At 50.5% G+C, this 12663-nt stretch overlaps 2 long non-coding RNA genes across 2 annotated transcripts in view; one reads left to right on the top strand and one right to left on the bottom strand.

Annotated features, from left to right (window-relative positions):
• The window catches only part of LOC144409462 (uncharacterized), a 35049-nt gene that overhangs the window by 16116 nt on the left and 6270 nt on the right, over positions 1–12663 (bottom strand). The gene's annotated exons all lie outside the window — the stretch shown is intronic.
• On the top strand, positions 228–8560 carry LOC144409461 (uncharacterized). Its single transcript, XR_013467906.1, has 5 exons — positions 228–709; positions 804–1909; positions 2004–3109; positions 3204–4309; positions 4404–8560. It is a non-coding gene; the product is annotated as an uncharacterized LOC144409461 (long non-coding RNA).

Genomic DNA, 12663 nt, shown 5'->3' with positions numbered 1-12663 from the left:
CTAACCCTAACCCCCTAACCCTAACCCTAACCCTAACCCTAACCCTAACCCTAACCCTAACCCTAACCCTAACCCTAACCCTAACCCTAACCCTAACCCTAACCCTAACCCTAACCCTAACCCAACCCTAACCCTAACCCTAACCCTAACCCTAACCCTAACCCCTAACCCTAACCCTAACCCTAACCCTAACCCTAACCCTAACCCTAACCCTAACCCTAACCCAGCTCTATTATCATTGGCTCCGCTTCTTCTTCTCTCTCTCTCTCCTGGACCGTTGGTGGAGTAACATCTCCCCGTCCTTGGCTCCCGTTATGTAGCCGCTAACTGCTGTTTATTGTCCCTGAAGAAGACCTAAACCTGGTCGAAACGTTGGATGTACAGTAAGACGATTCTCATGTTTTGTCGGGCTCAAGAAAAATAAACGGCAAAGAACAATCCTTTCTCCGTTTTTTTTGCTAAAAGCTAAGTCATGCTGGAGCTAAATGCTAATGCTAAGCGGGCCCATAAGCTAACTGAGGCTATCCTAGCACAGCCCGCTAGCGAGTCCATAGACATTGAGGCGTACTACGCACAACATGAGGCGAACGCGAATGCGGCACGACGTATGACGATGCAATAACATCGAAGCAAGGGGACCGGAGAGAGGAGAGAGACGACGCACACACGATGACCTGCTAACCGAGCCACGCCGCTGAGACCGCTCCAGGTGCAGCGTCAGCTAAACCGCAACACGGACGGCTGCTGATGAAGGTGACGGCTTCGTGTTTACTTTTAACAAATAAATAACAGTTTAATAATAGAAAACTGGAGGCTGGAGACGGAGGACAACAGGAGGCTGCGTGGATGTTCGGGACTGCGGGACCTGTCCGGTTTGATGGACCGTGCACCGACAGTGGTCTTCGGACCGCTGTCCCAACCCTTTCACCCCTAACCAGCCAGTGCCTCGCCGGTCTGGGTCCTGTCTTCGCTGGACGTCTGTGCGGTCCCCGATGTTCCTGTCCCTAAGCCTAACCACAGAGGTTTTAAGCCCTAATCACAACCACAGTGACTCACCTGCAATCCACTAACATGGACTATTTCATACTTTAATATGTATTCCTGCTATTAGGATTCTTCATCTGTGTGTACAATACTGTTTGCAATTATTTAAGAGACAAAGTTAACTCCCAGAATGTTATGCATATTTATATACAGGACGTAGCTCAAAATGAAGCACAATTTGATTCCTAGTAATGTTTGCAACTCTGGTGAAGGTATGACAAATGTATAATTATTATAATGCACTGTATTGATAACGCCAATAGGGATGACTTTATGCTTGAAGGCAACATTGAAGGGCAATGGACCCATTCTTCAGTGGTTTGTATCTATCAGGGTGTTTTTAGATGAGACACCGGAAGGTGACCGGATGTCGTCATACCCAGCTCTATTATCATTGGCTCCGCTTCTTCTTCTCTCTCTCTCTCCTGGACCGTTGGTGGAGTAACATCTCCCCGTCCTTGGCTCCCGTTATGTAGCCGCTAACTGCTGTTTATTGTCCCTGAAGAAGACCTAAACCTGGTCGAAACGTTGGATGTACAGTAAGACGATTCTCATGTTTTGTCGGGCTCAAGAAAAATAAACGGCAAAGAACAATCCTTTCTCCGTTTTTTTTGCTAAAAGCTAAGTCATGCTGGAGCTAAATGCTAATGCTAAGCGGGCCCATAAGCTAACTGAGGCTATCCTAGCACAGCCCGCTAGCGAGTCCATAGACATTGAGGCGTACTACGCACAACATGAGGCGAACGCGAATGCGGCACGACGTATGACGATGCAATAACATCGAAGCAAGGGGACCGGAGAGAGGAGAGAGACGACGCACACACGATGACCTGCTAACCGAGCCACGCCGCTGAGACCGCTCCAGGTGCAGCGTCAGCTAAACCGCAACACGGACGGCTGCTGATGAAGGTGACGGCTTCGTGTTTACTTTTAACAAATAAATAACAGTTTAATAATAGAAAACTGGAGGCTGGAGACGGAGGACAACAGGAGGCTGCGTGGATGTTCGGGACTGCGGGACCTGTCCGGTTTGATGGACCGTGCACCGACAGTGGTCTTCGGACCGCTGTCCCAACCCTTTCACCCCTAACCAGCCAGTGCCTCGCCGGTCTGGGTCCTGTCTTCGCTGGACGTCTGTGCGGTCCCCGATGTTCCTGTCCCTAAGCCTAACCACAGAGGTTTTAAGCCCTAATCACAACCACAGTGACTCACCTGCAATCCACTAACATGGACTATTTCATACTTTAATATGTATTCCTGCTATTAGGATTCTTCATCTGTGTGTACAATACTGTTTGCAATTATTTAAGAGACAAAGTTAACTCCCAGAATGTTATGCATATTTATATACAGGACGTAGCTCAAAATGAAGCACAATTTGATTCCTAGTAATGTTTGCAACTCTGGTGAAGGTATGACAAATGTATAATTATTATAATGCACTGTATTGATAACGCCAATAGGGATGACTTTATGCTTGAAGGCAACATTGAAGGGCAATGGACCCATTCTTCAGTGGTTTGTATCTATCAGGGTGTTTTTAGATGAGACACCGGAAGGTGACCGGATGTCGTCATACCCAGCTCTATTATCATTGGCTCCGCTTCTTCTTCTCTCTCTCTCTCCTGGACCGTTGGTGGAGTAACATCTCCCCGTCCTTGGCTCCCGTTATGTAGCCGCTAACTGCTGTTTATTGTCCCTGAAGAAGACCTAAACCTGGTCGAAACGTTGGATGTACAGTAAGACGATTCTCATGTTTTGTCGGGCTCAAGAAAAATAAACGGCAAAGAACAATCCTTTCTCCGTTTTTTTTGCTAAAAGCTAAGTCATGCTGGAGCTAAATGCTAATGCTAAGCGGGCCCATAAGCTAACTGAGGCTATCCTAGCACAGCCCGCTAGCGAGTCCATAGACATTGAGGCGTACTACGCACAACATGAGGCGAACGCGAATGCGGCACGACGTATGACGATGCAATAACATCGAAGCAAGGGGACCGGAGAGAGGAGAGAGACGACGCACACACGATGACCTGCTAACCGAGCCACGCCGCTGAGACCGCTCCAGGTGCAGCGTCAGCTAAACCGCAACACGGACGGCTGCTGATGAAGGTGACGGCTTCGTGTTTACTTTTAACAAATAAATAACAGTTTAATAATAGAAAACTGGAGGCTGGAGACGGAGGACAACAGGAGGCTGCGTGGATGTTCGGGACTGCGGGACCTGTCCGGTTTGATGGACCGTGCACCGACAGTGGTCTTCGGACCGCTGTCCCAACCCTTTCACCCCTAACCAGCCAGTGCCTCGCCGGTCTGGGTCCTGTCTTCGCTGGACGTCTGTGCGGTCCCCGATGTTCCTGTCCCTAAGCCTAACCACAGAGGTTTTAAGCCCTAATCACAACCACAGTGACTCACCTGCAATCCACTAACATGGACTATTTCATACTTTAATATGTATTCCTGCTATTAGGATTCTTCATCTGTGTGTACAATACTGTTTGCAATTATTTAAGAGACAAAGTTAACTCCCAGAATGTTATGCATATTTATATACAGGACGTAGCTCAAAATGAAGCACAATTTGATTCCTAGTAATGTTTGCAACTCTGGTGAAGGTATGACAAATGTATAATTATTATAATGCACTGTATTGATAACGCCAATAGGGATGACTTTATGCTTGAAGGCAACATTGAAGGGCAATGGACCCATTCTTCAGTGGTTTGTATCTATCAGGGTGTTTTTAGATGAGACACCGGAAGGTGACCGGATGTCGTCATACCCAGCTCTATTATCATTGGCTCCGCTTCTTCTTCTCTCTCTCTCTCCTGGACCGTTGGTGGAGTAACATCTCCCCGTCCTTGGCTCCCGTTATGTAGCCGCTAACTGCTGTTTATTGTCCCTGAAGAAGACCTAAACCTGGTCGAAACGTTGGATGTACAGTAAGACGATTCTCATGTTTTGTCGGGCTCAAGAAAAATAAACGGCAAAGAACAATCCTTTCTCCGTTTTTTTTGCTAAAAGCTAAGTCATGCTGGAGCTAAATGCTAATGCTAAGCGGGCCCATAAGCTAACTGAGGCTATCCTAGCACAGCCCGCTAGCGAGTCCATAGACATTGAGGCGTACTACGCACAACATGAGGCGAACGCGAATGCGGCACGACGTATGACGATGCAATAACATCGAAGCAAGGGGACCGGAGAGAGGAGAGAGACGACGCACACACGATGACCTGCTAACCGAGCCACGCCGCTGAGACCGCTCCAGGTGCAGCGTCAGCTAAACCGCAACACGGACGGCTGCTGATGAAGGTGACGGCTTCGTGTTTACTTTTAACAAATAAATAACAGTTTAATAATAGAAAACTGGAGGCTGGAGACGGAGGACAACAGGAGGCTGCGTGGATGTTCGGGACTGCGGGACCTGTCCGGTTTGATGGACCGTGCACCGACAGTGGTCTTCGGACCGCTGTCCCAACCCTTTCACCCCTAACCAGCCAGTGCCTCGCCGGTCTGGGTCCTGTCTTCGCTGGACGTCTGTGCGGTCCCCGATGTTCCTGTCCCTAAGCCTAACCACAGAGGTTTTAAGCCCTAATCACAACCACAGTGACTCACCTGCAATCCACTAACATGGACTATTTCATACTTTAATATGTATTCCTGCTATTAGGATTCTTCATCTGTGTGTACAATACTGTTTGCAATTATTTAAGAGACAAAGTTAACTCCCAGAATGTTATGCATATTTATATACAGGACGTAGCTCAAAATGAAGCACAATTTGATTCCTAGTAATGTTTGCAACTCTGGTGAAGGTATGACAAATGTATAATTATTATAATGCACTGTATTGATAACGCCAATAGGGATGACTTTATGCTTGAAGGCAACATTGAAGGGCAATGGACCCATTCTTCAGTGGTTTGTATCTTATCAGTGTGGTTTTAGATGAGACACCGGAAGGTGACCGGATGTCGTCATACCCAGCTGTATTATCATTGGCTCCGCTTCTTCTTCTCTCTCTCTCTCCTGGACCGTTGGTGGAGTAACATCTCCCCGTCCTTGGCTCCCGTTATGTAGCCGCTAACTGCTGTTTATTGTCCCTGAAGAAGACCTAAACCTGGTCGAAACGTTGGATGTACAGTAAGACGATTCTCATGTTTTGTCGGGCTCAAGAAAAATAAACGGCAAAGAACAATCCTTTCTCCGTTTTTTTTGCTAAAAGCTAAGTCATGCTGGAGCTAAATGCTAATGCTAAGCGGGCCCATAAGCTAACTGAGGCTATCCTAGCACAGCCCGCTAGCGAGTCCATAGACATTGAGGCGTACTACGCACAACATGAGGCGAACGCGAATGCGGCACGACGTATGACGATGCAATAACATCGAAGCAAGGGGACCGGAGAGAGGAGAGAGACGACGCACACACGATGACCTGCTAACCGAGCCACGCCGCTGAGACCGCTCCAGAAAGCTGGAGGCTGGAGACGGAGGACAACAGGAGGCTGCGTGGATGTTCGGGACTGCGGGACCTGTCCGGTTTGATGGACCGTGCACCGACAGTGGTCTTCGGACCGCTGTCCCAACCCTTTCACCCCTAACCAGCCAGTGCCTCGCCGGTCTGGGTCCTGTCTTCGCTGGACGTCTGTGCGGTCCCCGATGTTCCTGTCCCTAAGCCTAACCACAGAGGTTTTAAGCCCTAATCACAACCACAGTGACTCACCTGCAATCCACTAACATGGACTATTTCATACTTTAATATGTATTCCTGCTATTAGGATTCTTCATCTGTGTGTACAATACTGTTTGCAATTATTTAAGAGACAAAGTTAACTCCCAGAATGTTATGCATATTTATATACAGGACGTAGCTCAAAATGAAGCACAATTTGATTCCTAGTAATGTTTGCAACTCTGGTGAAGGTATGACAAATGTATAATTATTATAATGCACTGTATTGATAACGCCAATAGGGATGACTTTATGCTTGAAGGCAACATTGAAGGGCAATGGACCCATTCTTCAGTGGTTTGTATCTTATCAGTGTGGTTTTAGATGAGACACCGGAAGGTGACCGGATGTCGTCATACCCAGCTGTATTATCATTGGCTCCGCTTCTTCTTCTCTCTCTCTCTCCTGGACCGTTGGTGGAGTAACATCTCCCCGTCCTTGGCTCCCGTTATGTAGCCGCTAACTGCTGTTTATTGTCCCTGAAGAAGACCTAAACCTGGTCGAAACGTTGGATGTACAGTAAGACGATTCTCATGTTTTGTCGGGCTCAAGAAAAATAAACGGCAAAGAACAATCCTTTCTCCGTTTTTTTTGCTAAAAGCTAAGTCATGCTGGAGCTAAATGCTAATGCTAAGCGGGCCCATAAGCTAACTGAGGCTATCCTAGCACAGCCCGCTAGCGAGTCCATAGACATTGAGGCGTACTACGCACAACATGAGGCGAACGCGAATGCGGCACGACGTATGACGATGCAATAACATCGAAGCAAGGGGACCGGAGAGAGGAGAGAGACGACGCACACACGATGACCTGCTAACCGAGCCACGCCGCTGAGACCGCTCCAGAAAGCTGGAGGCTGGAGACGGAGGACAACAGGAGGCTGCGTGGATGTTCGGGACTGCGGGACCTGTCCGGTTTGATGGACCGTGCACCGACAGTGGTCTTCGGACCGCTGTCCCAACCCTTTCACCCCTAACCAGCCAGTGCCTCGCCGGTCTGGGTCCTGTCTTCGCTGGACGTCTGTGCGGTCCCCGATGTTCCTGTCCCTAAGCCTAACCACAGAGGTTTTAAGCCCTAATCACAACCACAGTGACTCACCTGCAATCCACTAACATGGACTATTTCATACTTTAATATGTATTCCTGCTATTAGGATTCTTCATCTGTGTGTACAATACTGTTTGCAATTATTTAAGAGACAAAGTTAACTCCCAGAATGTTATGCATATTTATATACAGGACGTAGCTCAAAATGAAGCACAATTTGATTCCTAGTAATGTTTGCAACTCTGGTGAAGGTATGACAAATGTATAATTATTATAATGCACTGTATTGATAACGCCAATAGGGATGACTTTATGCTTGAAGGCAACATTGAAGGGCAATGGACCCATTCTTCAGTGGTTTGTATCTTATCAGTGTGGTTTTAGATGAGACACCGGAAGGTGACCGGATGTCGTCATACCCAGCTGTATTATCATTGGCTCCGCTTCTTCTTCTCTCTCTCTCTCCTGGACCGTTGGTGGAGTAACATCTCCCCGTCCTTGGCTCCCGTTATGTAGCCGCTAACTGCTGTTTATTGTCCCTGAAGAAGACCTAAACCTGGTCGAAACGTTGGATGTACAGTAAGACGATTCTCATGTTTTGTCGGGCTCAAGAAAAATAAACGGCAAAGAACAATCCTTTCTCCGTTTTTTTTGCTAAAAGCTAAGTCATGCTGGAGCTAAATGCTAATGCTAAGCGGGCCCATAAGCTAACTGAGGCTATCCTAGCACAGCCCGCTAGCGAGTCCATAGACATTGAGGCGTACTACGCACAACATGAGGCGAACGCGAATGCGGCACGACGTATGACGATGCAATAACATCGAAGCAAGGGGACCGGAGAGAGGAGAGAGACGACGCACACACGATGACCTGCTAACCGAGCCACGCCGCTGAGACCGCTCCAGAAAGCTGGAGGCTGGAGACGGAGGACAACAGGAGGCTGCGTGGATGTTCGGGACTGCGGGACCTGTCCGGTTTGATGGACCGTGCACCGACAGTGGTCTTCGGACCGCTGTCCCAACCCTTTCACCCCTAACCAGCCAGTGCCTCGCCGGTCTGGGTCCTGTCTTCGCTGGACGTCTGTGCGGTCCCCGATGTTCCTGTCCCTAAGCCTAACCACAGAGGTTTTAAGCCCTAATCACAACCACAGTGACTCACCTGCAATCCACTAACATGGACTATTTCATACTTTAATATGTATTCCTGCTATTAGGATTCTTCATCTGTGTGTACAATACTGTTTGCAATTATTTAAGAGACAAAGTTAACTCCCAGAATGTTATGCATATTTATATACAGGACGTAGCTCAAAATGAAGCACAATTTGATTCCTAGTAATGTTTGCAACTCTGGTGAAGGTATGACAAATGTATAATTATTATAATGCACTGTATTGATAACGCCAATAGGGATGACTTTATGCTTGAAGGCAACATTGAAGGGCAATGGACCCATTCTTCAGTGGTTTGTATCTTATCAGTGTGGTTTTAGATGAGACACCGGAAGGTGACCGGATGTCGTCATACCCAGCTGTATTATCATTGGCTCCGCTTCTTCTTCTCTCTCTCTCTCCTGGACCGTTGGTGGAGTAACATCTCCCCGTCCTTGGCTCCCGTTATGTAGCCGCTAACTGCTGTTTATTGTCCCTGAAGAAGACCTAAACCTGGTCGAAACGTTGGATGTACAGTAAGACGATTCTCATGTTTTGTCGGGCTCAAGAAAAATAAACGGCAAAGAACAATCCTTTCTCCGTTTTTTTTGCTAAAAGCTAAGTCATGCTGGAGCTAAATGCTAATGCTAAGCGGGCCCATAAGCTAACTGAGGCTATCCTAGCACAGCCCGCTAGCGAGTCCATAGACATTGAGGCGTACTACGCACAACATGAGGCGAACGCGAATGCGGCACGACGTATGACGATGCAATAACATCGAAGCAAGGGGACCGGAGAGAGGAGAGAGACGACGCACACACGATGACCTGCTAACCGAGCCACGCCGCTGAGACCGCTCCAGAAAGCTGGAGGCTGGAGACGGAGGACAACAGGAGGCTGCGTGGATGTTCGGGACTGCGGGACCTGTCCGGTTTGATGGACCGTGCACCGACAGTGGTCTTCGGACCGCTGTCCCAACCCTTTCACCCCTAACCCTAACCCTAACCCTAACCCCTAACCCTAACCCTAACCCTAACCCTAACCCTAACCCTAACCCTAACCCTAACCCCAACCCTAACCCTAACCCTAACCCTAACCCTAACCCCTAACCCTAACCCTAACCCTAACCCTAACCCTAAACCCTAACCCTCGGAGCCGGGCCTGACGATGGACCGTGCACTGACAGTGGTCTTAGGACCGCTGTCCCAACCCTTTAACCCCTAACCAGCCTGTGCCTCTTGGGTCTAGCCCCGGGGGTTCCCCCAATTGTTTATGCAGTCTCTCCATCACCTAGCCCTAAACACAACCACACAGTTTTCTATTGTGGGAGCGAGGCTGTGACCTAGTCAGGTCCCCTTCTCCTAAACACAACCACACAGTTTTCTATTGTTGGAGGGAGGCTGTGACCTAACCTGGTCCCCTTTTCCTAAACACAACATTAGTAAATGTATTATTTGCAAGCCTAATCTGGCCCTTTAATGCATGGATATAATAAAACAACACATTTTACAGCGGATTTATGACATCTCACTCCTTCACAAACCTTTATAGTTAAGTTATAATTTACTGACATGCATAGAATGCCTACCTGGTGTCATGCTATTATAATTCCATCACTTGTGTGTACAGGATTACAATCTGTTAAACAATGCTGACTCTTAGAAATGTATGCACTATTCTTTAAGGACGACGCTCTATTGAAGCACAATTACGGATCCACAGAAAGAAGCACGATTGAGAGTACGGCCAATATATTGTTTTATGATGTTTTGCACTGTGAACACAATAAGATGATGTGATATTTCAGTTTAATATTACTGACAGGCATTGAATACTAACTTTGTGTCATGCTTTGAAGGATTCCACCACTCATGTGTACAGGATTGTGATCGTTTTTATTTAAACAATGCTTATTCTTGACAATGTATACATAATTATAAATCCACGGGGATATGGACGGTCGAGAATAGGGCGAATATATTGTTTTAATGATGCAATACCTGCTAACGCTAAATATCACGATGTGGTGTGTTGAATGTGAGGTAAAATAGATCCAGCTGTGCCGGTCCGCACCTCCGATATCACTACGCCGCCGACTCACGTCATTTTCGCCAGCGTGTCCGGAGGGAAAGGAGTCCCCGGCACGAGCTCCGCTGTTTTGTTAAATGCACACTTTTTAAACCTGCCTGAAGAAGGTCTAGTTGAGACCGAAACGTTGCGGTGTTGTTTTGTGCTTGTTCCCATGTTCCTGCTGGAGAAAATAAACGGTAAAGAAAACCTTTTCGCCGATTTTTTTCTAAGCTAAGTGCTGTTGTGGCTAAGTTAGCCCAAAGCTAATGAGGCTAATCGAGCCCAACATGCGGTGAAATGCTAACAAAGATGGCGGAGCAACGAGTGAGCAGATTATGGACGTGAGCGAGCCGGGTGCCATGGGTGACTGCGAGGCTGCTGATGCTGAGGTGAGGAGCGCAGTTCTTCCGGTCCACATCACGGAGGGAGAAGGCACCTGCACCAGCACCACGGCTAAGGCGAGCAGAGGTACCCGGACCCGGACGGAGGTGATGACGCGACATCAAAGTGATGGAGAAAGCGGAGGCGCCATGTTTGTGGGTAACTGGGACTAAGGGAAACTTGATTCTGTGTTTACTTTTGGGTCCTCGGAGCCGGGCCTGACGATGGACCGTGCACTGACAGTGGTCTTAGGACCGCTGTCCCAACCCTAACCCTCGCTAACCCCCAGCCCACACTTAACCCTCGCTAACCCCCAGCCCACACTTAACCCCCGCTAACCCCCAGCCCACACTTAACCCCCGCTAACCCCCAGCCCACACTTAACCCCCGCTAACCCCCAGCCCACACTTAACCCCCGCTAACCCCCAGCCCACACTTAACCCCCGCTAACCCCCAGCCCACACTTAACCCCCGCTAACCCCCAGCCCACACTTAACCCCCGCTAACCCCCAGCCCACACTTAACCCCCGCTAACCCCCAGCCCACACTTAACCCCCGCTAACCCCCAGCCCACACTTAACCCCCGCTAACCCCCAGCCCACACTTAACCCCCGCTAACCCCCAGCCCACACTTAACCCCCGCTAACCCCCAGCCCACACTTAACCCCCGCTAACCCCCAGCCCACACTTAACCCCCGCTAACCCCCAGCCCACACTTAACCCCCGCTAACCCCCAGCCCACACTTAACCCCCGCTAACCCCCAGCCCACACTTAACCCCCGCTAACCCCCAGCCCACACTTAACCCCCGCTAACCCCCAGCCCACACTTAACCCCCGCTAACCCCCAGCCCACACTTAACCCCCGCTAACCCCCAGCCCACACTTAACCCCCGCTAACCCCCAGCCCACACTTAACCCCCGCTAACCCCCAGCCCACACTTAACCCCCGCTAACCCCCAGCCCACACTTAACCCCCGCTAACCCCCAGCCCACACTTAACCCCCGCTAACCCCCAGCCCACACTTAACCCCCGCTAACCCCCAGCCCACACTTAACCCCCGCTAACCCCCAGCCCACACTTAACCCCCGCTAACCCCCAGCCCACACTTAACCCCCGCTAACCCCCAGCCCACACTTAACCCCCGCTAACCCCCAGCCCACACTTAACCCCCGCTAACCCCCAGCCCACACTTAACCCCCGCTAACCCCCAGCCCACACTTAACCCCCGCTAACCCCCAGCCCACACTTAACCCCCGCTAACCCCCAGCCCACACTTAACCCCCGCTAACCCCCAGCCCACACTTAACCCCCGCTAACCCCCAGCCCACACTTAACCCCCGCTAACCCCCAGCCCACACTTAACCCCCGCTAACCCCCAGCCCACACTTAACCCCCGCTAACCCCCAGCCCACACTTAACCCCCGCTAACCCCCAGCCCACACTTAACCCCCGCTAACCCCCAGCCCACACTTAACCCCCGCTAACCCCCAGCCCACACTTAACCCCCGCTAACCCCCAGCCCACACTTAACCCCCGCTAACCCCCAGCCCACACTTAACCCCCGCTAACCCCCAGCCCACACTTAACCCCCGCTAACCCCCAGCCCACACTTAACCCCCGCTAACCCCCAGCCCACACTTAACCCCCGCTAACCCCCAGCCCACACTTAACCCCCGCTAACCCCCAGCCCACACTTAACCCCCGCTAACCCCCAGCCCACACTTAACCCCCGCTAACCCCCAGCCCACACTTAACCCCCGCTAACCCCCAGCCCACACTTAACCCCCGCTAACCCCCAGCCCACACTTAACCCCCGCTAACCCCCAGCCCACACTTAACCCCCGCTAACCCCCAGCCCACACTTAACCCCCGCTAACCCCCAGCCCACACTTAACCCCCGCTAACCCCCAGCCCACACTTAACCCCCGCTAACCCCCAGCCCACACTTAACCCCCGCTAACCCCCAGCCCACACTTAACCCCCGCTAACCCCCAGCCCACACTTAACCCCCGCTAACCCCCAGCCCACACTTAACCCCCGCTAACCCCCAGCCCACACTTAACCCCCGCTAACCCCCAGCCCACACTTAACCCCCGCTAACCCCCAGCCCACACTTAACCCCCGCTAACCCCCAGCCCACACTTAACCCCCGCTAACCCCCAGCCCACACTTAACCCCCGCTAACCCCCAGCCCACACTTAACCCCCGCTAACCCCCAGCCCACACTTAACCCCCGCTAAC

This window comes from Gasterosteus aculeatus, chromosome 6 (genome assembly GCF_964276395.1).
Source record: "Gasterosteus aculeatus chromosome 6, fGasAcu3.hap1.1, whole genome shotgun sequence".
NCBI classification, from domain to species: domain Eukaryota; kingdom Metazoa; phylum Chordata; class Actinopteri; order Perciformes; family Gasterosteidae; genus Gasterosteus; species Gasterosteus aculeatus.
This window is presented reverse-complemented; position numbering and strand designations above follow the sequence as displayed.